This window comes from Rhipicephalus microplus, chromosome 3 (assembly GCF_043290135.1).
Source record: "Rhipicephalus microplus isolate Deutch F79 chromosome 3, USDA_Rmic, whole genome shotgun sequence".
In the NCBI taxonomy this organism is placed as follows: Eukaryota; Metazoa; Arthropoda; class Arachnida; order Ixodida; family Ixodidae; genus Rhipicephalus; species Rhipicephalus microplus.
Window position 1 is genome coordinate 169,557,045 of NC_134702.1, and position 22,372 is coordinate 169,579,416.

At 45.0% G+C, this 22,372-nt stretch overlaps 31 non-coding genes across 31 annotated transcripts; all 31 read left to right on the plus strand.

The window, feature by feature from the left end:
* The first annotated feature begins 8,697 nt into the window (after positions 1–8,697).
* On the plus strand, positions 8,698–8,769 carry TRNAA-UGC (transfer RNA alanine (anticodon UGC)). Its single transcript has one exon. It is a non-coding gene; the product is annotated as a tRNA-Ala (tRNA).
* A 271-nt stretch (positions 8,770–9,040) lies between these two features.
* Positions 9,041–9,112, plus strand: TRNAA-UGC (transfer RNA alanine (anticodon UGC)). The gene has a single exon. It is a non-coding gene; the product is annotated as a tRNA-Ala (tRNA).
* A 274-nt stretch (positions 9,113–9,386) lies between these two features.
* On the plus strand, positions 9,387–9,458 carry TRNAA-UGC (transfer RNA alanine (anticodon UGC)). The gene has a single exon. It is a non-coding gene; the product is annotated as a tRNA-Ala (tRNA).
* Positions 9,459–9,732: 274 nt separating this feature from the next.
* On the plus strand, positions 9,733–9,804 carry TRNAA-UGC (transfer RNA alanine (anticodon UGC)). Its single transcript has one exon. It is a non-coding gene; the product is annotated as a tRNA-Ala (tRNA).
* A 274-nt stretch (positions 9,805–10,078) lies between these two features.
* Positions 10,079–10,150, plus strand: TRNAA-UGC (transfer RNA alanine (anticodon UGC)). The gene has a single exon. It is a non-coding gene; the product is annotated as a tRNA-Ala (tRNA).
* A 275-nt stretch (positions 10,151–10,425) lies between these two features.
* On the plus strand, positions 10,426–10,497 carry TRNAA-UGC (transfer RNA alanine (anticodon UGC)). Its single transcript has one exon. It is a non-coding gene; the product is annotated as a tRNA-Ala (tRNA).
* Positions 10,498–10,771: 274 nt separating this feature from the next.
* Positions 10,772–10,843, plus strand: TRNAA-UGC (transfer RNA alanine (anticodon UGC)). The gene has a single exon. It is a non-coding gene; the product is annotated as a tRNA-Ala (tRNA).
* A 622-nt stretch (positions 10,844–11,465) lies between these two features.
* TRNAA-UGC (transfer RNA alanine (anticodon UGC)) lies at positions 11,466–11,537 on the plus strand. Its single transcript has one exon. It is a non-coding gene; the product is annotated as a tRNA-Ala (tRNA).
* Positions 11,538–12,157: 620 nt separating this feature from the next.
* TRNAA-UGC (transfer RNA alanine (anticodon UGC)) lies at positions 12,158–12,229 on the plus strand. Its single transcript has one exon. It is a non-coding gene; the product is annotated as a tRNA-Ala (tRNA).
* A 274-nt stretch (positions 12,230–12,503) lies between these two features.
* On the plus strand, positions 12,504–12,575 carry TRNAA-UGC (transfer RNA alanine (anticodon UGC)). The gene has a single exon. It is a non-coding gene; the product is annotated as a tRNA-Ala (tRNA).
* A 274-nt stretch (positions 12,576–12,849) lies between these two features.
* TRNAA-UGC (transfer RNA alanine (anticodon UGC)) lies at positions 12,850–12,921 on the plus strand. Its single transcript has one exon. It is a non-coding gene; the product is annotated as a tRNA-Ala (tRNA).
* A 274-nt stretch (positions 12,922–13,195) lies between these two features.
* Positions 13,196–13,267, plus strand: TRNAA-UGC (transfer RNA alanine (anticodon UGC)). Its single transcript has one exon. It is a non-coding gene; the product is annotated as a tRNA-Ala (tRNA).
* A 274-nt stretch (positions 13,268–13,541) lies between these two features.
* On the plus strand, positions 13,542–13,613 carry TRNAA-UGC (transfer RNA alanine (anticodon UGC)). The gene has a single exon. It is a non-coding gene; the product is annotated as a tRNA-Ala (tRNA).
* Positions 13,614–13,888: 275 nt separating this feature from the next.
* Positions 13,889–13,960, plus strand: TRNAA-UGC (transfer RNA alanine (anticodon UGC)). The gene has a single exon. It is a non-coding gene; the product is annotated as a tRNA-Ala (tRNA).
* Positions 13,961–14,234: 274 nt separating this feature from the next.
* TRNAA-UGC (transfer RNA alanine (anticodon UGC)) lies at positions 14,235–14,304 on the plus strand. Its single transcript has one exon. It is a non-coding gene; the product is annotated as a tRNA-Ala (tRNA).
* Positions 14,305–14,920: 616 nt separating this feature from the next.
* On the plus strand, positions 14,921–14,992 carry TRNAT-UGU (transfer RNA threonine (anticodon UGU)). Its single transcript has one exon. It is a non-coding gene; the product is annotated as a tRNA-Thr (tRNA).
* Positions 14,993–15,266: 274 nt separating this feature from the next.
* Positions 15,267–15,338, plus strand: TRNAA-UGC (transfer RNA alanine (anticodon UGC)). Its single transcript has one exon. It is a non-coding gene; the product is annotated as a tRNA-Ala (tRNA).
* Positions 15,339–15,612: 274 nt separating this feature from the next.
* On the plus strand, positions 15,613–15,684 carry TRNAA-UGC (transfer RNA alanine (anticodon UGC)). The gene has a single exon. It is a non-coding gene; the product is annotated as a tRNA-Ala (tRNA).
* A 616-nt stretch (positions 15,685–16,300) lies between these two features.
* Positions 16,301–16,372, plus strand: TRNAT-UGU (transfer RNA threonine (anticodon UGU)). Its single transcript has one exon. It is a non-coding gene; the product is annotated as a tRNA-Thr (tRNA).
* A 274-nt stretch (positions 16,373–16,646) lies between these two features.
* TRNAA-UGC (transfer RNA alanine (anticodon UGC)) lies at positions 16,647–16,718 on the plus strand. Its single transcript has one exon. It is a non-coding gene; the product is annotated as a tRNA-Ala (tRNA).
* Positions 16,719–17,338: 620 nt separating this feature from the next.
* Positions 17,339–17,410, plus strand: TRNAA-CGC (transfer RNA alanine (anticodon CGC)). The gene has a single exon. It is a non-coding gene; the product is annotated as a tRNA-Ala (tRNA).
* A 270-nt stretch (positions 17,411–17,680) lies between these two features.
* Positions 17,681–17,752, plus strand: TRNAA-CGC (transfer RNA alanine (anticodon CGC)). Its single transcript has one exon. It is a non-coding gene; the product is annotated as a tRNA-Ala (tRNA).
* Positions 17,753–18,025: 273 nt separating this feature from the next.
* TRNAA-UGC (transfer RNA alanine (anticodon UGC)) lies at positions 18,026–18,097 on the plus strand. The gene has a single exon. It is a non-coding gene; the product is annotated as a tRNA-Ala (tRNA).
* Positions 18,098–18,371: 274 nt separating this feature from the next.
* On the plus strand, positions 18,372–18,443 carry TRNAA-UGC (transfer RNA alanine (anticodon UGC)). Its single transcript has one exon. It is a non-coding gene; the product is annotated as a tRNA-Ala (tRNA).
* Positions 18,444–18,718: 275 nt separating this feature from the next.
* On the plus strand, positions 18,719–18,790 carry TRNAA-UGC (transfer RNA alanine (anticodon UGC)). Its single transcript has one exon. It is a non-coding gene; the product is annotated as a tRNA-Ala (tRNA).
* Positions 18,791–19,064: 274 nt separating this feature from the next.
* TRNAA-UGC (transfer RNA alanine (anticodon UGC)) lies at positions 19,065–19,136 on the plus strand. Its single transcript has one exon. It is a non-coding gene; the product is annotated as a tRNA-Ala (tRNA).
* A 621-nt stretch (positions 19,137–19,757) lies between these two features.
* Positions 19,758–19,829, plus strand: TRNAA-UGC (transfer RNA alanine (anticodon UGC)). The gene has a single exon. It is a non-coding gene; the product is annotated as a tRNA-Ala (tRNA).
* A 616-nt stretch (positions 19,830–20,445) lies between these two features.
* On the plus strand, positions 20,446–20,517 carry TRNAA-UGC (transfer RNA alanine (anticodon UGC)). Its single transcript has one exon. It is a non-coding gene; the product is annotated as a tRNA-Ala (tRNA).
* Positions 20,518–20,791: 274 nt separating this feature from the next.
* TRNAA-UGC (transfer RNA alanine (anticodon UGC)) lies at positions 20,792–20,863 on the plus strand. Its single transcript has one exon. It is a non-coding gene; the product is annotated as a tRNA-Ala (tRNA).
* Positions 20,864–21,483: 620 nt separating this feature from the next.
* On the plus strand, positions 21,484–21,555 carry TRNAA-UGC (transfer RNA alanine (anticodon UGC)). The gene has a single exon. It is a non-coding gene; the product is annotated as a tRNA-Ala (tRNA).
* A 619-nt stretch (positions 21,556–22,174) lies between these two features.
* Positions 22,175–22,246, plus strand: TRNAA-UGC (transfer RNA alanine (anticodon UGC)). Its single transcript has one exon. It is a non-coding gene; the product is annotated as a tRNA-Ala (tRNA).
* The last annotated feature ends 126 nt before the right edge of the window (positions 22,247–22,372 follow it).

A 22,372-nucleotide genomic window follows, 5' to 3' on the forward strand; every position in this document is an offset into this window, starting at 1 on the left:
GGCCGAGTCGCCTCTGCACAACGGGACACGCGCGCCTCCCTCCACAGACACTGACCTACATAGAGCTCGTCTCAATACCACCAGTTCCCGACGGTGACTATGTTCTGACCCCTATCACCGATGTTCTCATAAGCCGTGGCATTACATTACCGCACACCATTCTGTCCGTCGCAGGAAATTCTACGTGCCTCCCAGTTGTCAACTTTAGCTTCACACCTCAAGTTTTGCCGCAAGGGATCTCTTTAGCGTTGCTCTGCACGTTAGAAGACAATGCGGTAGATGTTTTCGCGATGGCCGCCCCTTCTGAACCCCACGCTCAACATCAGTCTGCCACTTGCTCCGACAGCGCTATTACTTCGATGATCGCTTCCAACTTAACACCGCAGCAGACTGATGAGCTCCACCGGGTTCTGCTGTCCTACATCGACGTATTTGACATCAGCGGCCGTCCGTTGGGGAAAGCTACCGGTATGAGCCACCACATAAACACTGGTAATGAGCATCCTATTCATAGGCGCCCATATCGGGTGTCGGCGCCCGAGCGTCACATCATCCAAAGTGAGGTCGACAAAATGCTCGCCAAGGACATCATTGAGCCATCTTGCAGTCCTTGGGCTTCTCCTGTAGTGCTAGTCCGCAAGAAAGACGGTGCATGGCGTTTCTGTGTGGATTATCGACACCTAAACAAAATTACCAAAAAAGACGTCTACCCTCTGCCACGAATAGATGATGCGCTTGATTGCCTCTATGGGTCCCACTATTTTTCCTCCATAGACCTTCGTTCCGGCTACTGGCTGATAGAGGTAGATGAAATGGACCGTGAAAAGACGGCATTCATCACCCCCGATGGCCTATATCAGTTCAAGGTCATGCCCTTCGGCCTTTGTAACGCTCCAGCCACCTTCGAACGAATGATGGACTCCCTGCTCAGAGGATTCAAATGGTCCACATGTTTGTGCTACTTGGACGACGTCATCGTCTTTTCACCAACGTTTGAAACTCACATAGAGCGCCTCTCAGCTATCCTGGGAATCTTCCGTCGCGCTGGCCTGCAGCTCAACTCGTCCAAATGTCACTTTGGACGCCATCAAATCACAGTGCTTGGCCATTTAGTAGACGCCAACGGTGTACAACCAGACCCGGCAAAAATCAGCGCCGTCAAAAACTTTCCTGTACCACGATCTGCGAAGGATGTACGCAGCTTTATCGGACTATGCTCCTACTTCCGACGCTTCGTGAAAAATTTTGCGCACATAGCGAGGCCGCTTACGCAGCTCCTCAAGAAAGAAGTCCCGTTTTCATGGGGCTCCGAAGAGGCTTCTGCGTTCTCGACTCTCGTCGCTCTTCTCACTACCCCTCCGATTCTGGCACACTTCAACCCTGCTGCCCCTACGGAAATCCGTACAGATGCAAGTGGGCATGGCATTGGTGCAGTGCTGGCTCAGAAACAACATGGCCATGATTGCGTTATTGCATATGCCAGCCGCCTCCTATCCGCCCCTGAACGTAACTATTCGATAACAGAGCGTGAGTGCTTGGCTCTTGTATGGGCGGTAGCGAAATTTCGAACTTATCTATACGGACGCCCATTTTCGGTAGTTACCGACCACCACGCACTCTGCTGGCTGAACTCTCTGAAAGATCCATCAGGCCGCCTTGGTCGCTGGGCTTTGCGTCTGCAAGAGTTTTCCTATTCGGTGGTCTACAAATCTGGCCACTTACACCGTGATGCCGATTGCCTCTCCCGGTACCCTGTCGACGATCCTGAGGACACTGACGAGCCCACGGAGAACTCTATCTTGTCAGTGTCCGACTTCCTTAATATTGGGGAAGAACAGAAGCGTGATCCAGAGCTGCTTGACATCATCAGCCGTATGGAATCCTCCACAAATGATGCTTCCGTCCGCTACTTTGTCATTCAAAAGGGTGTGCTATACCGTCGCAATTTCCGACTAGACGGGCCCGACCTTCTCATTGTTGTGCCTAAGCATTTGCGCCGCTGTGTTCTCACCGAACTTCACGACGCTCCCACGGCTGGACACCTTGGCGTATCCCGCACGTACGAGCGCGTCCGGCGCCGTTTTTTCTGGCCAGGCCTTGCTCGTTCGGTGCGCCGATACGTCGCCACATGTGACCTATGCCAACGTCGTAAGACACCATCGCTGCTACCCGCTGGCCATCTTCAACCAATTGACATAACCGCGGAACCATTTTACCGTGTTGGGTTAGACCTGCTTGGTCCTTTTCCCACATCAACATTGGGAAACAAATGGATAGCCGTTATCACAGACTACGCTACACGCTACGCTATTACGCGAGCTCTACCGACCAGCTGTGCAACCGACGTCGCTGACTTCTTGTTACGGGACGTTATATTGATTCACGGTGCGCCGAGACAGCTTCTCACAGACCGTGGCCGTACATTTTTATCCCAAGTCATCGCCGACATTCTGCGTTCTTGTTCGACGCAACACACACTGACAACCGCTTACCACCCTCAAACAAACGGCCTTACGGAACGATTTAACCGCACTTTAACAAATATGCTCGCTATGTACGTGTCGCCCGACCACCGAGACTGGGACCTTGCCTTACCCTACGCAACTTTCGCGTATAATTCATCCCGTCACGACACAGCGGGCTTTTCGCCGTTCTACTTATTGTACGGAAGAGAGCCGACTTTACCACTGGACACAGTCATCTCAGCTCACACCTCGTCCACCAGCGAGTATGCCCGCGACGCGATTGCGCGAGCCGATCATGCCCGTCAGCTCGCTCGCGCTCGGCTGATGGCGTCGCAAACCAACCAATGCCGTCGGTACGATGCGGAACATAGAGACGTACATTTCGCTCCCGGTACCCTCGTTTTACTCTGGTCCCCTCATCGTCGGCTGGGCCTATCCGAAAAACTTCTGTCTCATTACACGGGACCCTATCGTATATTGCGTCAAGTAACACCTGTCACCTACGAGATCAGCCCCATCTGCCCATCATCATCTACTATGCGGCCCAGTGATATCGTACACGTCTCGCGGATCAAGCCCTACAATAATGCGTCAGATAACGACTTTTAAAGCACCGGGACGGTGCCTCCGCCGCCGGGGGTCATGCTACGTGCCAGTGCATGGAGCTGAAGAAGACGAAGCAGATAGACTGGCACGAGCTAATCTGTGTGGCTGGCGCTGCTCGCCTAACCGTCTGTAAATACATCGGTGACTACCCCTCTGAGTCAGTCTCCTTCACGTAACAATATCATGAAATACATTTCATCGAACAGCGCTGCCATTTTCTTTCACTATAGAAATATGCAGCTTTCCTCAATGAGGAAAAAACTGTATCAGGCAGCAATGACGAGATGATTTTGTTTATTAAAACTATTGAATTATTTTATTGTTAGAACCAGCTGATGAGCACCAAGAAACTTGATAATGAGTGCTCCAGATGTAACGGGGGTGTAGATCAGTGGTAGAGCGCTCGCTTTGCATGTGAGTAGTCCCGGGTTCAGACCCCGGCACCTCGAAAGCGCTCTCGACTTTAGCGGTATCTTTTTTTATTGCCTGTTGTAATACTACGGCACCTTGAGTTACCGGTGTTCATATCATGAAATACATTTCATCGAACAGCGCTGCCATTTTCTTTCACTATAGAAATATGCAGCTTTCCTCAATGAGGAAAAAACTGTATCAGGCAGCAATGACGAGATGATTTTGTTTATTTCAACTATTGAATTATTTTATTGTTAGAACAAGCTGATGAGCACCAAGAAACGCGTGAATGAGTGCACCAGATGTAACGGGGGTGTAGCTCAGTGGTCATTCTTTCGCCGGCACTCGCACGCGTCGGACGCAGGAATCATGGGCTCCCGCGGAGCGGCAAAGGCGGTCCTTGGTGGCCGCGGAAACAGGATTACAGACGAAAGTGACAAGGATTATGTGATCATCTTGCCGAATCTGCCAACAGGACGTATCGTTGTGAACACAGTGTTTTTGCACGGTGATATTCGAGTGAGGCCTTTCAAGGTCGAAGATTTCCGAGACGCTCTGGACAAGGAACAACTGCTTCCCGACGTAATTGCATTGGGCGCCTACCAGATCAACCATGTGTGGGCCGTCACCTTTAACAGCCAGGAGGCGACGAAGAGGTTGACTGAACTGAAAGAACTCCAGTTCAAGGGACGTCGCTGCCTCGTTATCGACCCTCAGGAGCAGAAGGTGAGGCTGCGGCTTCACTGGCTGTTACACGGCGTTTCGGACGAAGATGTCCGCACGGCGTTGGCAGCGTTCGGGAAAGTTACAGAAGTGACCCGGGAACGCTGGCGTGTGGAAGGAGTCAATGAGAAGAATTCGACGACCCGCACTGCTTTCATTAAGCTGAAAAGCGGTATGAAAGTCGAGGACCTGCCTCATCAGATACGAGTCGCCGGTGAATTAGCCTTAGTGGTAGCCCCAGGTCGGCCTATGCAATGCCGGCGTTTCAGCGGAACAGGACATGTGCGTCGCGACTGTAAGGTGCCTCGGTGCTCGCGCTGCCGGCGTTTCGGGCATGGGAACGCGGAATGCGTCCGTTCGTACGCCGCAGTGACCGCGTCAGCGGAGGCCGAAGATGCGTCAGAACACATTATGGACGTGACAGAAGCAGAGGACGCGGCTGAAGGTTGCGGAGATCAAGTCGCAGAAAATTTGAACTGCACATCTGCAACATCAGTAGACGAATCTACACCGGCACCTGTTGATACTCAACCAGGTTCTGCAGCTGTATCGACTGATACAGCTGACAATGCGGTGACAGACGCAGGCGGTGAAGTAGACGGAGCGTCTGCCCATGCGTCGGAGCAAGGCCAAGTTGTCGATGGTGCCTCCTGTAGCATTGGTTTCGACACGAAGATAGAAGGAAACACGTGCAACGCCAGCCGCGTCTCTTGGCCCAGCGGTGCCGTTTCAGCCATTAAAAGACCATTGGAAGACCCTGTGAAGACGGCAGACAAGAACAGTGCAAGTAGCGTGGAAGAACCACCGGCAAAAACGCCGACTGGCAGACGCACCAGCATGAGAGCAAGAGCTGGTGGCACCACGGACAAAAAAGCTGTAAACAATTCTCTTCTACTGGGCAGTGAAACCGGGCGGTCGGACGGTCCTGGAGGCGTCTAGCGTAGCGCTAGACGTGCAAGGTAAGCGCCATGCTCCGGGCCTAACTCCTCCACATGGTTGTAATGGCGCCTCAAGTATCATTTAGCTTCGCCACGCTGAATGTTAGAGGCTTGGCTTCAAAGAAGAAGCAAAGCCAAGTCTACCGGTTGTTATTGGAAGAAAATCTGGATGTGCTTGCAGTGCAGGAGACGAAAGTTGAAGGCGAGGAGGAGACTGGGAGCATGATGCTTAAGTTTACATCACGGTATTTTGCCACTGTGAGCCAGGCCATAGGCACATCAGGGGGATGTGTTCTTTTTGTTAGAAAACTGCCAGGATTAGTCATAGAAAATGTCTTTTCTTGCTCTTCAGGCCGAGTAGTATGGTGTGATATTGTTTATTGTGACACTGAATGGCGCATTATATGTGTTTATGCTCCAACTATTGGCAAGGAAACATCGGGTTTTTTTTCCAATTTACGACAACATATGTGTACTGGTAGGAAACTCTTATTGGTGGGTGATTTCAACTGTGTCTTGAATGAAAGTGATAGATCAAGCAGGCGCAACGTTAAAGATAGAAGCAGTGATGTCCTGGCACAGGTGATTATTGAACACGATTTAGTAGATGTTGCGGAGTGTTTGCATAGCTCCCGAGATGTGAAGTATACCGACTTTCAAGGCACAAGTAATGCACGTTTGGATCGACTTTACCTTACTGCAGATGCGATAACCCAGTGTAGCAGTTATAATGTTGTCCCTGTTTCCTTTTCAGACCACTGTCTGGTAAAATGCAATATCGGGTCAAAAAAAGAAAGGAACGCCTTTTCTTGGGAACAGTGGAAAATGAACTCTAACCTCTTAAAGGACGAGTCGTTTAGCGCATCAGTTATTAAAGAAATAAGTAATATTAACAAAGAGTGTATGGACAAAATAGGAGAAGAATGGGAGCTATTCAAGCAGCGAATCAAAATAAAAGCAATAGAGAGATCTAGCGTTTTATCTTTTGAATCTAAGAAGAATGAGAAAGAGCTTAGACGAACACTTGAGAGACTAACAGCTCTTGAATGTGAAAAACCTGGAGTATATGGTGATGATTTGCGGAGTATTAAACAGAGGATAGAGGTATATGAGGAGGAACGCTATCGCGGAGCGCTAGTGCGAGCCAGAGCAGCATCAATGACTGTGGATGATCGCCCGACGAAGCGAGCGCTTGGATTAGAGAAGAGTCATGCCAGACGAAATCACATAGATGCCATTGAAGTCAACGGTATCGAAGTTTTGGACAATGAGAGCATAGGACGAGCGTTTGGCAAACACTACGAAGGACTCTTCGCTGCCACGCCCATTGATTCAGAGGAGTTTAAGCAAGAGTTCCTTAGCAGAATGCCGAAGTTGTCAGATAACACCAAATCAGCTTTAGAGCTATCTATAACGCCGACGGAAGTAGAAAGGGCTATAGATAAAATGAATCCTGGTAAATCTCCAGGGCCGGACGGGCTTAGTGCTTCGATTTATAAGGAGTTCAAAAATGAATTATCCCAAGTACTTGCAGATGTCTTCAATCAAGCTTATAAACTTAATGTCCTCCCTAGGTCCTTTAGTGAAGCACATACAGTTTTGATACCTAAGACAGAACACTCGGAGAAGTTCAAATTAGTTTCTTCGTATAGACCGATATCACTAACTAATTGTGATTACAAAATTTTAATGAAAGTACTAGCACGGCGACTTCAAGGGGTAATCAAAGATTTAGTAGGGCCTCACCAAACATGTGGGATTATGGGACGCTCCATTGTGACTAATATACACAAGATGCGCTGTGTGCTCGAGTGTAGCGATGCCAATCAAGTAGGGGTAGCCATTCTACAGATTGATCTCGAGAAAGCTTTTGATTGTGTTTCCCACAACCTTTTGCTTGCCATTCTTGACCATGTCAACGTTGGTTTTGTAATCAGAGATGGAGTATCTATGGCATACCGGAACTGCACAACCCGACTGGTAATCAATAAGACGCTAGGAGATACAATTAACATAAAGCGTTCTGTTCGTCAGGGCTGCCCGCTGAGCCCCCTACTTTTCAGTTTATATATAGAATCGTTGTGCTTAGCAATAGCTCAAAACAGTTGCATTCGTGGCTATAGATTACAAGAATCCGAAGTTAAAATTTTGGCATATGCCGACGATGTGGCTGTTTGTTGCATCGATCAAGATAGTGTTACCACTACCATCAGTGTGGTTAAAAGGTTCGGCAAGGCAACTGGCAGTCTAGTAAACTGGGGAAAGTGTCTGGGTTTCTGGCATGGAGAGTGGTCATCAAAACCAGACTATTTTGCCAATGTTAAATGGGTGACCACACCTGTCAAGTACTTAGGGGTGCCACTGGAATTTTATAAAGCTAATGAGAACTACTGGCAAGAACAAGCGAAAGAAATCAGGACGAAAGCTAATAGATGCAACGGTAATCATCTGTCAGTGTTTGCTAGGGCGACTGTCTGTAATCTTTTCTTTGCCTCAAAACTTTGGTATGTGATGCAAGTATTGCATTGTTCAAGGGCAAACATACAGAAGTTCCATCGTATCTTCGCAGTGTTCGTGTGGGCTTCGAACAGGGAGAGATGCAGTCGAACTAATCTGTTTCGAAAAGTGAAACACGGAGGGCTTGGTTTAACACATCTTTTCATACGCCAAGTCGTAAATAGGTTCTTTTTTTTCGCTACACAAGGGACCCTTTCTTACGTACAGTGTGCCAAATGAGACTGACGCGGGCTTTACCTGGATATGTGGTTAGCACGCATGACATGACCGGTGCTGTGCGCGGGTATCTCAAAGAGGTTATTCTAAGTGTACGGTTTTCATCTGTTAGATTTTCCAATGAATATTTGTTTTCAGTGACTCGAAAGAAGTTGTACAAAGATGTATGCGATGTTGTTTTACCTGAACCGCTGTACCGTGCCATGTACGCTGGAGGTGAAGGGAAAGATGTGCTTAAAAGAGTGAAGAGAATGCAAGTGGCTCCTGGCGCGAAGTCTTTCTTTTTCAAGCTGCACACAGGTACACTATCAGTCAGGACATTTCAAGCAGACCGTGGTTTTTACTTACCTTGGGGGACAAATTGCCTTATCTTTAAAAAACCGGAAAATACTGACCATGTTTTCTTACATTGTTGGGAAGGAGTATATTTTTGGGATGTACTTCAACGGACGTTACAGAAAGAATTACCTTTAAATTCATGTGGTATAAGATTTCTGCCAATAGTGGACGAAGAGGGAATGCCTTTTGATTTGATTATGCTATGTGGACTTCACTGCTTATGGCGGGCCCGTATGGCGGGTTTCTATCGCGATCAGGATGCACGGCCTGCACGAATGTATTTCCGTGAATGTATGGCCAAGTATGTTGAACTGCAGAAAACTCAGGAGATTTTACCTGAGTGGTTGTCGAGGGTGGAGCCCTTGGCAGCACTTAGGGAATTTTAAGTTTCTGCCGGACTGTTACTGCTTGTTTTTGTTCTGCTTGTGGTCTGATGTATGCGCCTGTAAACAGGCAATGAAGCAAAAAAAAAACAAAAAAAAGGTGTAGCTCAGTGGTAGAGCGCTCGCTTTGCATGTGAGAAGCCTCGGGTTCAATCCCCGGCACCTCCAAAGCGCTCTCGACTTTAGCGGTATCTTTTTTTTATTGTCTGTTGTAATACTACGGCACCACGAGTTACCGGTGCGCATATAATGAAATACATTTTATCGAACAGCGCTGCCATTTTTTTTACTATAGAAATACGCAGCTTTCCTCAATGGTGAAAAAACTGTATCAGGCAGCAATGACGAGATGATTTTGTTTATTTCAACTATTGAATTATTTTGTTAGAACAAGCTGATGAGCACCAAGAAACTCGTTAAAGAGTGCTCCAGATGTAACGGGGGTGTAGCTCAGTGGTAGAGCGCTCGCTTTGCATGTGAGGAGCCTCGGGTTCAATCCCCGGCACCTCCAAAGCGCTCTCGAATTTAGCGGTATCTTTTTTTATTGCCTGTTGTAATACTACGGCACCACGAGTTACCGGTGCGTATATCATGAAATACATTTCATCGAACAGCGCTGCCATTTTCTTTGACTATAGAAATATGCAGCTTTCCTCAATGATGAAAAAACTGTATCAGGCAGCAATGACGAGACGATTTTGTTTATTTCAACTAATTGATTATTTTATTGTTTGAACAAGCTGATGAGCACCAAGAAACTCGTTAATGAGTGTTCCAGATGTAACGGGGGTGTAGCTCAGTGGTAGAGCGCTCGCTTTGCATGTGAGAAGTCCCGGGTTATATCCCCGGCACCTCCAAAGCGCTCTCGACTTTAGCGGTATCTTTTTTTATTGCCTGTTGTAATACTACGGCACCTTTAGTTACCGGTGCGCATATCATGAAATACAATTCATCGAACAGCGCTGCCATTTTCTTTGACTATAGAAGTATGCAGCTTTCCTCAATGAGGAAAAAACTGTATCAGGCAGCAATGACGAGATGATTTTGTTTATTTCAACTATTGAATTATTTTATTGTTAGAACAAGCTGATGAGCACCAAGAAACGCGTTAATGAGTGCCCCAGATGTAACGGGGGTGTAGCTCAGTGGTAGAGCGCTCGCTTTGCATGGGAGAAGTCTCGGGTTCAATCCCCGGCACCTCCAAAGCGCTCTCGACTTTAGCGGTATCTTTTTTATTGCCTATTGTAATACTACGGCACCATGAGTTACTGGTGCGCATATCAAGAAATACATTTCATCGAACAGCGCTGCCATTTTCTTTGACTATAGAGATAAGCGGCTTTCCTCAATGATGAAAAAAACTGTATCAGGCAGCAATGACGAGACGATTTTGTTTATTTCAACTAATTGATTATTTTATTGTTTGAACAAGCTGATGAGCACCATGAAACTCGTTAGTCAGTGCTCCAGTTGTAACGGGGGTGTAGCTCAGTGGTAGAGCGCTCGCTTTGCATGGGAGAAGTCTCGGGTTCAATCCCCGGCACCTCCAAAGCGCTCTCGACTTTAGCGGTATCTTTTTTTTATTGCCTGTTGTAATACTACGGCACCTTGAGTTACCGGTGCGCATATCATGAAATACAATTCATCGAACAGCGCTGCCATTTTCTTTGACTATAGAAATAGACAGCTTTCCTCAATGATGAAAAAACTGTATCAGGCAGCAATGACGATACGATTTTGTTTATTTCAACTAATTGATTATTTTATTGTTTGAACAAGCTGATGAGCACCAAGAAACTCGTTAATGAGTGTTCCAGATGTAACGGGGGTGTAGCTCAGTGGTAGAGCGCTCGCTTTGCATGTGAGAAGTCCCGGGTTATATCCCCGGCACCTCCAAAGCGCTCTCGACTTTAGCGGTATCTTTTTTTATTGCCTGTTGTAATACTACGGCACCTTGAGTTACCGGTGCGCATATCATGAAATACAATTCATCGAACAGCGCTGCCATTTTCTTTGACTATAGAAATATGCAGCTTTCCTCAATGAGGAAAAAACTGTATCAGGCAGCAATGACGAGACGATTTTGTTTATTTCAACTAATTGATTATTTTATTGTGTGAACAAGCTGATGAGCACCAAGAAACTCGTTAATGAGTGCTCCAGATGTAACGGGGGTGTAGCTCAGTGGTAGAGCGCTCGCTTTGCATGTGAGTAGTTCCGGGTTCAGACCCCGGCACCTCCAAAGCGCTCTCGAATTTAGCGGTATCTTTTTTTATTGCCTGTTGTAATACTACGGCACCACGAGTTACCGGTGTGTATGTCATGAAATACATTTCATCGAACAGCGCTGCCATTTTCTTTGACTATAGAAATATGCAGCTTTCCTCAATGAGGAAAAAACTGTATCAGGCAGCAATGACGAGATGATTTTGTTTATTTCAACTAATTGATTATTTTATTGTTTGAACAAGCTGATGAGCACCAAGAAACTCGTTAATGAGAGCTCCAGATGTAACGGGGGTGTAGCTCAGTGGTAGAGCGCTCGCTTTGCATGTGAGTAGTTCCGGGTTCAGACCCCGGCACCTCGAAAGCGCTCTCGACTTTAGCGGTATCTTTTTTTTATTGCCTGTTGTAATACTACGGCACCACGAGTTACCGGTGCGCATATCATGAAATACATTTTATCGAACAGCGCTGCCATTTTTTTTTTACTATAGAAATATGCAGCTTTCCTCAATGGTGAAAAAACTGTATCAGGCACCAATGACGAGACGATTTCGTTTATTTCAACTAATTGATTATTTTATTGTTTGAACAAGCTGATGAGCACCAAGAAACTCGTTAATGAGTGTTCCAGATGTAACGGGGGTGTAGCTCAGTGGTAGAGCGCTCGCTTTGCATGTGAGAAGTCCCGGGTTATATCCCCGGCACCTCCAAAGCGCTCTCGACTTTAGCGGTATCTTTTTTATTGCCTATTGTAATACTACGGCACCATGAGTTACTGGTGCGCATATCAAGAAATACATTTCATCGAACAGCGCTGCCATTTTCTTTGACTATAGAGATAAGCGGCTTTCCTCAATGATGAAAAAAACTGTATCAGGCAGCAATGACGAGACGATTTTGTTTATTTCAACTAATTGATTATTTTATTGTTTGAACAAGCTGATGAGCACCAAGAAACTCGTTAATGAGTGCTTCAGATGTAACGGGGGTGTAGCTCAGTGGTAGAGCGCTCGCTTTGCATGTGAGTAGTTCCGGGTTCAGACCCCGGCACCTCGAAAGCGCTCTCGAGTTTAGCGGTATCTTTTTTATTGCCTATTGTAACACTACGGCACCATGAGTTACCGGTGCGCATATCATGAAATACATTTCATCGAACAGCGCTGCCATTTTCTTTCACTATAGAGATAAGCGGCTTTTCTCAATGATGAAAAAAACTGTATCAGGCAGCAATGACGAGACGATTTTGTTTATTTCAACTAATTGATTATTTTATTGTTTGTACAAGCTGATGAGCACCAAGAAACTCGTTAAAGAGTGCTCCAGATGTAACGGGGGTGTAGCTCAGTGGTAGAGCGCTCGCTTTGCATGTGAGGAGCCTCGGGTTCAATCCCCGGCACCTCCAAAGCGCTCTCGAATTTAGCGGTATCTTTTTTTATTGCCTGTTGTAATACTACGGCACCACGAGTTACCGGTGCGTATATCATGAAATACATTTCATCGAACAGCGCTGCCATTTTCTTTGACTATAGAAATATGCAGCTTTCCTCAATGATGAAAAAACTGTATCAGGCAGCAATGACGAGACGATTTTGTTTATTTCAACTAATTGATTATTTTATTGTTTGAACAAGCTGATGAGCACCAAGAAACTCGTTAATGAGTGTTCCAGATGTAACGGGGGTGTAGCTCAGTGGTAGAGCGCTCGCTTTGCATGTGAGAAGTCCCGGGTTATATCCCCGGCACCTCCAAAGCGCTCTCGACTTTAGCGGTATCTTTTTTTATTGCCTGTTGTAATACTACGGCACCTTTAGTTACCGGTGCGCATATCATGAAATACAATTCATCGAACAGCACTGCCATTTTCTTTGACTATAGAAGTATGCAGCTTTCCTCAATGAGGAAAAAACTGTATCAGGCAGCAATGACGAGATGATTTTGTTTATTTCAACTATTGAATTATTTTATTGTTAGAACAAGCTGATGAGCACCAAGAAACGCGTTAATGAGTGCCCCAGATGTAACGGGGGTGTAGCTCAGTGGTAGAGCGCTCGCTTTGCATGGGAGAAGTCTCGGGTTCAATCCCCGGCACCTCCAAAGCGCTCTCGACTTTAGCGGTATCTTTTTTATTGCCTATTGTAATACTACGGCACCATGAGTTACTGGTGCGCATATCAAGAAATACATTTCATCGAACAGCGCTGCCATTTTCTTTGACTATAGAGATAAGCGGCTTTCCTCAATGATGAAAAAAACTGTATCAGGCAGCAATGACGAGACGATTTTGTTTATTTCAACTAATTGATTATTTTATTGTTTGAACAAGCTGATGAGCACCATGAAACTCGTTAGTCAGTGCTCCAGTTGTAACGGGGGTGTAGCTCAGTGGTAGAGCGCTCGCTTTGCATGTGAGAAGCCTCGGGTTATATCCCCGGCACCTCCAAAGCGCTCTCGAATTTAGCGGTATCTTTTTTTATTGCCTGTTGTAATACTACGGCACCACGAGTTACCGGTGCGTATATCATGAAATACATTTCATCGAACAGCGCTGCCATTTTCTTTGACTATAGAAATATGCAGCTTTCCTCAATGATGAAAAAACTGTATCAGGCAGCAATGACGAGATGATTTTGTTTATTTCAACTATTGAATTATTTTATTGTTAGAACAAGCTGATGAGCACCAAGAAACGCGTTAATGAGTGCCCCAGATGTAACGGGGGTGTAGCTCAGTGGTAGAGCGCTCGCTTTGCATGGGAGAAGTCTTGGGTTCAATCCCCGGCACCTCCAAAGCGCTCTCGACTTTAGCGGTATCTTTTTTTTATTGCCTGTTGTAATACTACGGCACCTTGAGTTACCGGTGCGCATATCATGAAATACAATTCATCGAACAGCGCTGCCATTTTCTTTGACTATAGAAATAGGCAGCTTTCCTCAATGATGAAAAAACTGTATCAGGCAGCAATGACGATACGATTTTGTTTATTTCAACTAATTGATTATTTTATTGTTTGAACAAGCTGATGAGCACCAAGAAACTCGTTAATGAGTGTTCCAGATGTAACGGGGGTGTAGCTCAGTGGTAGAGCGCTCGCTTTGCATGTGAGAAGTCCCGGGTTATATCCCCGGCACCTCCAAAGCGCTCTCGACTTTAGCGGTATCTTTTTTTATTGCCTGTTGTAATACTACGGCACCTTGAGTTACCGGTGCGCATATCATGAAATACAATTCATCGAACAGCGCTGCCATTTTCTTTGACTATAGAAATATGCAGCTTTCCTCAATGAGGAAAAAACTGTATCAGGCAGCAATGACGAGACGATTTTGTTTATTTCAACTAATTGATTATTTTATTGTGTGAACAAGCTGATGAGCACCAAGAAACTCGTTAATGAGTGCTCCAGATGTAACGGGGGTGTAGCTCAGTGGTAGAGCGCTCGCTTTGCATGTGAGTTTCCGGGTTCAGACCCCGGCACCTCCAAAGCGCTCTCGAATTTAGCGGTATCTTTTTTTATTGCCTGTTGTAATACTACGGCACCACGAGTTACCGGTGTGTATGTCATGAAATACATTTCATCGAACAGCGCTGCCATTTTCTTTGACTATAGAAATATGCAGCTTTCCTCAATGAGGAAAAAACTGTATCAGGCAGCAATGACGAGATGATTTTGTTTATTTCAACTAATTGATTATTTTATTGTTTGAACAAGCTGATGAGCACCAAGAAACTCGTTAATGAGAGCTCCAGATGTAACGGGGGTGTAGCTCAGTGGTAGAGCGCTCGCTTTGCATGTGAGTAGTTCCGGGTTCAGACCCCGGCACCTCGAAAGCGCTCTCGACTTATACGGTATCTTTTTTTTATTGCCTGTTGTAATACTACGGCACCACGAGTTACCGGTGCGCATATCATGAAATACATTTTATCGAACAGCGCTGCCATTTTTTTACTATAGAAATATGCAGCTTTCCTCAATGGTGAAAAAACTGTATCAGGCACCAATGACGAGATGATTTTGTTTCTTTCAACTATTGAATTATTTTGTTAGAACAAGCTGATGAGCGCCAAGAAACTCGTTAAAGAGTGCTCCAGATGTAACGGGGGTGTAGCTCAGTGGTAGAGCGCTCGCTTTGTATGTGAGAAGCCTCGGGTTCAATCCCCGGCGCCTCCAAAGCGCTCTCGAATTTAGCGGTATCTTTTTTTATTGCCTGTTGTAATACTACGGCACCACGAGTTACCGGTGCGTATATCATGAAATACATTTCATCGAACAGCGCTGCCATTTTCTTTGACTATAGAAATATGCAGCTTTCCTCAATGATGAAAAAACTGTATCAGGCAGCAATGACGAGACGATTTTGTTTATTTCAACTAATTGATTATTTTATTGTTTGAACAAGCTGATGAGCACCAAGAAACTCGTTAATGAGTGTTCCAGATGTAACGGGGGTGTAGCTCAGTGGTAGAGCGCTCGCTTTGCATGTGAGAAGTCCCGGGTTATATCCCCGGCACCTCCAAAGCGCTCTCGACTTTAGCGGTATCTTTTTTTATTGCCTGTTGTAATACTACGGCACCTTGAGTTACCGGTGCGCATATCATGAAATACAATTCATCGAACAGCGCTGCCATTTTCTTTGACTATAGAAATATGCAGCTTTCCTCAATGAGGAAAAAACTGTATCAGGCACCAATGACGAGACGATTTCGTTTATTTCAACTAATTGATTATTTTATTGTTTGAACAAGCTGATGAGCACCAAGAAACTCGTTAATGAGTGTTCCAGATGTAACGGGGGTGTAGCTCAGTGGTAGAGCGCTCGCTTTGCATGTGAGAAGTCCCGGGTTATATCCCCGGCACCTCCAAAGCGCTCTCGACTTTAGCGGTATCTTTTTTTATTGCCTGTTGTAATACTACGGCACCTTGAGTTACCGGTGCGCATGTCATGAAATACAATTCATCGAACAGCGCTGCCATTTTCTTTGACTATAGAAATATGCAGCTTTCCTCAATGAGGAAAAAACTGTATCAGGCAGCAATGACGAGATGATTTTGTTTATTTCAACTAATTGATTATTTTATTGTTTGAACAAGCTGATGAGCACCAAGAAACTCGTTAATGAGTGCTTCAGATGTAACGGGGGTGTAGCTCAGTGGTAGAGCGCTCGCTTTGCATGTGAGTAGTTCCGGGTTCAGACCCCGGCACCTCGAAAGCGCTCTCGACTTTAGCGGTATCTTTTTTTTATTGCCTGTTGTAATACTACGGCACCACGAGTTACCGGTGCGCATATCATGAAATACATTTTATCGAACAGCGCTGCCATTTTTTTACTATAGAAATATGCAGCTTTCCTCAATGGTGAAAAAACTGTATCAGGCACCAATGACGAGATGATTTTGTTTCTTTCAACTATTGAATTATTTTGTTAGAACAAGCTGATGAGCGCCAAGAAACTCGTTAAAGAGTGCTCCAGATGTAACGGGGGTGTAGCTCAGTGGTAGAGCGCTCGCTTTGTATGTGAGAAGCCTCGGGTTCAATCCCCGGCGCCTCCAAAGCGCTCTCGAATTTAGCGGTATCTTTTTTTATTGCCTGTTGTAATACTACGGCACCACGAGTTACCGGTGCGTATATCATGAAATACATTTCATCGAACAGCGCTGCCATTTTCTTTGACTATAGAAATATGCAGCTTTCCTCAATGATGAAAAAACTGTATCAGGCAGCAATGACGAGACGATTCTGTTTATTTCAACTAATTGATTATTTTATTGTTTGAACAAGCTGATGAGCACCAAGAAACTCGTTAATGAGTGTTCCAGATGTAACGGGGGTGTAGCTCAGTGGTAGAGCGCTCGCTTTGCATGTGAGAAGTCCCGGGTTATATCCCCGGCACCTCCAAAGCGCTCTCGACTTTAGCAGTATCTTTTTTTATTGCCTGTTGTAATACTACGGCACCTTGAGTTACCGGTGCGCATATCATGAAATACAATTCATCGAACAGCGCTGCCATTTTCTTTGACTATAGAAATATGCAGCTTTCCTCAATGAGGAAAAAACTGTATCAGGCAGCAATGACGAGATGATTTTGTTTATTTGAACTATTGAATTATTTTATTGTTAGAACAAGCTGATGAGCACCAAGAAACGCTTTAATGAGTGCCCCAGATATAACGGGGGTGTAGCTCAGTGGTAGAGCGCTCGCTTTGCATGGAACAAGTCTCGGGTTCAATCTCCGGCACCTCCAAAGCGCTCTCGACTTTAGCGGTATCTTTTTTATTGCCTATTGTAATACTACGGCACCATGAGTTACCGGTGCGCATATCATGAAATACATTTCATCAAACAGCGCTGCCATTTTCTTTGACTATAGAGATAAGCGGCTTTCCTCAATGATGAAAAAAACTGTATCAGGCAGCAATGACGAGACGATTTTGTTTATTTCAACTAATTGATTATTTTATTGTTTGAACAAGCTGATGAGCACCAAGAAACTCGTTAATCAGTGCTCCAGATGTAACGGGGGTGTAGCTCAGTGGTAGAGCGCTCGCTTCGCATGTGAGAAGTCCCGGGTTCCGTCCCCGGCACCTCCAAAGCGCTCTCGACTTTAGCGGTATCTTTTTTATTGCCTATTGTAATACTACGGCACCATGAGTTACCGGTGCGCATATCATGAAATACATTTCATCGAACAGCGCTGGCATTTTCTTTGATTATAGAGATAAGCAGCTTTCCTCAATGGTGAAAAAACTGTATCAGGCAGCAATGACGAGATGATTTTGTTTATTTCAACTATTGAATTATTTTGTTAGAACAAGCTGATGAGCACCAAGAAACTCGTTAATCAGTGCTCCAGATGTAACGGGGGTGTAGCTCAGTGGTAGAGCGCTCGCTTCGCATGTGAGAAGTCCCGGGTTCCGTCCCCGGCACCTCCAAAGCGCTCTCGACTTTAGCGGTATCTTTTTTATTGCCTATTGTAATACTACGGCACCATGAGTTACCGGTGCGCATATCATGAAATACATTTCATCGAACAGCGCTGCCATTTTCTTTGACTATAGAAATAGGCAGCTTTCCTCAATGATGAAAAAACTGTATCAGGCAGCAATGACGATACGATTTTGTTTATTTCAACTAATTGATTATTTTATTGTTTGAACAAGCTGATGAGCACCAAGAAACTCGTTAATGAGTGTTCCAGATGTAACGGGGGTGTAGCTCAGTGGTAGAGCGCTCGCTTTGCATGTGAGAAGTCCCGGGTTATATCCCCGGCACCTCCAAAGCGCTCTCGACTTTAGCGGTATCTTTTTTTATTGCCTGTTGTAAAACTACGGCACCTTGAGTTACCGGTGCGCATATCATGAAATACAATTCATCGAACAGCGCTGCCATTTTCTTTGACTATAGAAATATGCAGCTTTCCTCAATGAGGAAAAAACTGTATCAGGCAGCAATGACGAGACGATTTTGTTTATTTCAACTATTGAATTATTTTATTGTTAGAACAAGCTGATGAGCACCAAGAAACGCGTTAATGAGTGCCCCAGATGTAACGGGGGTGTAGCTCAGTGGTAGAGCGCTCGCTTTGCATGGGAGAAGTCTCGGGTTCAATCCCCGGCACCTCCAAAGCGCTCTCGACTTTAGCGGTATCTTTTTTTTATTGCCTGTTGTAATACTACGGCACCTTGAGTTACCGGTGCGCATATCATGAAATACAATTCATCGAACAGCGCTGCCATTTTCTTTGACTATAGAAATAGGCAGCTTTCCTCAATGATGAAAAAACTGTATCAGGCAGCAATGACGATACGATTTTGTTTATTTCAACTAATTGATTATTTTATTGTTTGAACAAGCTGATGAGCACCAAGAAACTCGTTAATGAGTGTTCCAGATGTAACGGGGGTGTAGCTCAGTGGTAGAGCGCTCGCTTTGCATGTGAGAAGTCCCGGGTTATATCCCCGGCACCTCCAAAGCGCTCTCGACTTTAGCGGTATCTTTTTTTATTGCCTGTTGTAAAACTACGGCACCTTGAGTTACTGGTGCGCATATCATGAAATACAATTCATCGAACAGCGCTGCCATTTTCTTTGACTATAGAAATATGCAGCTTTCCTCAATGAGGAAAAAACTGTATCAGGCAGCAATGACGAGACGATTTTGTTTATTTCAACTAATTGATTATTTTATTGTGTGAACAAGCTGATGAGCACCAAGAAACTCGTTAATGAGTGCTCCAGATGTAACGGGGGTGTAGCTCAGTGGTAGAGCGCTCGCTTTGCATGTGAGTAGTTCCGGGTTCAGACCCCGGCACCTCCAAAGCGCTCTCGAATTTAGCGGTATCTTTTTTTATTGCCTGTTGTAATACTACGGCACCACGAGTTACCGGTGTGTATGTCATGAAATACATTTCATCGAACAGCACTGCCATTTTCTTTGACTATAGAAATATGCAGCTTTCCTCAATGAGGAAAAAACTGTATCAGGCAGCAATGACGAGATGATTTTGTTTATTTCAACTAATTGATTATTTTATTGTTTGAACAAGCTGATGAGCACCAAGAAACTCTTTAATGAGAGCTCCAGATGTAACGGGGGTGTAGCTCAGTGGTAGAGCGCTCGCTTTGCATGTGAGTAGTTCCGGGTTCAGACCCCGGCACCTCGAAAGCGCTCTCGACTTTAGCGGTATCTTTTTTTTATTGCCTGTTGTAATACTACGGCACCACGAGTTACCGGTGCGCATATCATGAAATACATTTTATCGAACAGCGCTGCCATTTTTTTTTACTATAGAAATATGCAGCTTTCCTCAATGGTGAAAAAACTGTATCAGGCACCAATGACGAGACGATTTCGTTTATTTCAACTAATTGATTATTTTATTGTTTGAACAAGCTGATGAGCACCAAGAAACTCGTTAATGAGTGTTCCAGATGTAACGGGGGTGTAGCTCAGTGGTAGAGCGCTCTCTTTGCATGTGAGAAGTCCCGGGTTATATCCCCGGCACCTCCAAAGCGCTCTCGACTTTAGCGGTATCTTTTTTTATTGCCTGTTGTAATACTACGGCACCTTGAGTTACCGGTGCGCATGTCATGAAATACAATTCATCGAACAGCGCTGCCATTTTCTTTGACTATAGAAATATGCAGCTTTCCTCAATGAGGAAAAAACTGTATCAGGCAGCAATGACGAGATGATTTTGTTTATTTCAACTAATTGATTATTTTATTGTTTGAACAAGCTGATGAGCACCAAGAAACTCGTTAATGAGTGCTTCAGATGTAACGGGGGTGTAGCTCAGTGGTAGAGCGCTCGCTTTGCATGTGAGTAGTTCCGGGTTCAGACCCCGGCACCTCGAAAGCGCTCTCGACTTTAGCGGTATCTTTTTTTTATTGCCTGTTGTAATACTACGGCACCACGAGTTACCGGTGCGCATATCATGAAATACATTTTATCGAACAGCGCTGCCATTTTTTTACTATAGAAATATGCAGCTTTCCTCAATGGTGAAAAAACTGTATCAGGCACCAATGACGAGATGATTTTGTTTCTTTCAACTATTGAATTATTTTGTTAGAACAAGCTGATGAGCGCCAAGAAACTCGTTAAAGAGTGCTCCAGATGTAACGGGGGTGTAGCTCAGTGGTAGAGCGCTCGCTTTGCATGTGAGAAGCCTCGGGTTCAATCCCCGGCGCCTCCAAAGCGCTCTCGAATTTAGCGGTATCTTTTTTTATTGCCTGTTGTAATACTACGGCACCACGAGTTACCGGTGCGTATATCATGAAATACATTTCATCGAACAGCGCTGCCATTTTCTTTGACTATAGAAATATGCAGCTTTCCTCAATGATGAAAAAACTGTATCAGGCAGCAATGACGAGACGATTTTGTTTATTTCAACTAATTGATTATTTTATTGTTTGAACAAGCTGATGAGCACCAAGAAACTCGTTAATGAGTGTTCCAGATGTAACGGGGGTGTAGCTCAGTGGTAGAGCGCTCGCTTTGCATGTGAGAAGTCCCGGGTTATATCCCCGGCACCTCCAAAGCGCTCTCGACTTTAGCGGTATCTTTTTTTATTGCCTGTTGTAATACTACGGCACCTTGAGTTACCGGTGCGCATATCATGAAATACAATTCATCGAACAGCGCTGCCATTTTCTTTGACTATAGAAATATGCAGCTTTCCTCAATGAGGAAAAAACTGTATCAGGCAGCAATGACGAGATGATTTTGTTTATTTGAACTATTGAATTATTTTATTGTTAGAACAAGCTGATGAGCACCAAGAAACGCTTTAATGAGTGCCCCAGATATAACGGGGGTGTAGCTCAGTGGTAGAGCGCTCGCTTTGCATGGAACAAGTCTCGGGTTCAATCTCCGGCACCTCCAAAGCGCTCTCGACTTTAGCGGTATCTTTTTTATTGCCTATTGTAATACTACGGCACCATGAGTTACCGGTGCGCATATCATGAAATACATTTCATCAAACAGCGCTGCCATTTTCTTTGACTATAGAGATAAGCGGCTTTCCTCAATGATGAAAAAAACTGTATCAGGCAGCAATGACGAGACGATTTTGTTTATTTCAACTAATTGATTATTTTATTGTTTGAACAAGCTGATGAGCACCATGAAACTCGTTAGTCAGTGCTCCAGTTGAAACGGGGGTGTAGCTCAGTGGTAGAGCGCTCGCTTTGCATGTGAGAAGTCTCGGGTTCAATCCCCGGCACCACCAAAGCGCTCTCGAGTTTAGCGGTATCTTTTTTATTGCCTATTGTAACACTACAGCACCATGAGTTACCGGTGCGCATATCATGAAATACATTTCATCGAACAGCGCTGCCATTTTCTTTCACTATAGAGATAAGCGGCTTTCCTCAATGATGACAAAACTGTATCATGCAGCAATGACGAGACGATTTTGTTTATTTCAACTAATTGATTATTTTATTGTTTGAACAAGCTGATGAGCACCATGAAACTCGTTAGTCAGTGCTCCAGTTGAAACGGGGGTGTAGCTCAGTGGTAGAGCGCTCGCTTTGCATGTGAGAAGCCTCGTGTTTAATCCCCGGCACCTCCAATGCGCTCTCGAATTTAGCGGTATCTTTTTTTATTGCCTGTTGTAATACTACGGCACCACGAGTTACCGGTGCGTATATCATGAAATACATTTCATCGAACAGCGCTGCCATTTTCTTTGACTATAGAAATATGCAGCTTTCCTCAATGATGAAAAAACTGTATCAGGCAGCAATGACGAGACGATTTTGTTTATTTTAACTAATTGATTATTTTATTGTGTGAACAAGCTGATGAGCACCAAGAAACTCGTTAATGAGTGTTCCAGATGTAACGGGGGTGTAGCTCAATGGTAGAGCGCTCGCTTTGCATGTGAGAAGTCCCGGGTTATATCCCCGGCACCTCCAAAGCGCTGTCGACTTAGCGGTATCTTTTTTTATTGCCTGTTGTAATACTACGGCACCTTGAGTTACCGGTGCGCATATCATGAAATACAATTCACCGAACAGCGCTGCCATTTTCTTTGACTATAG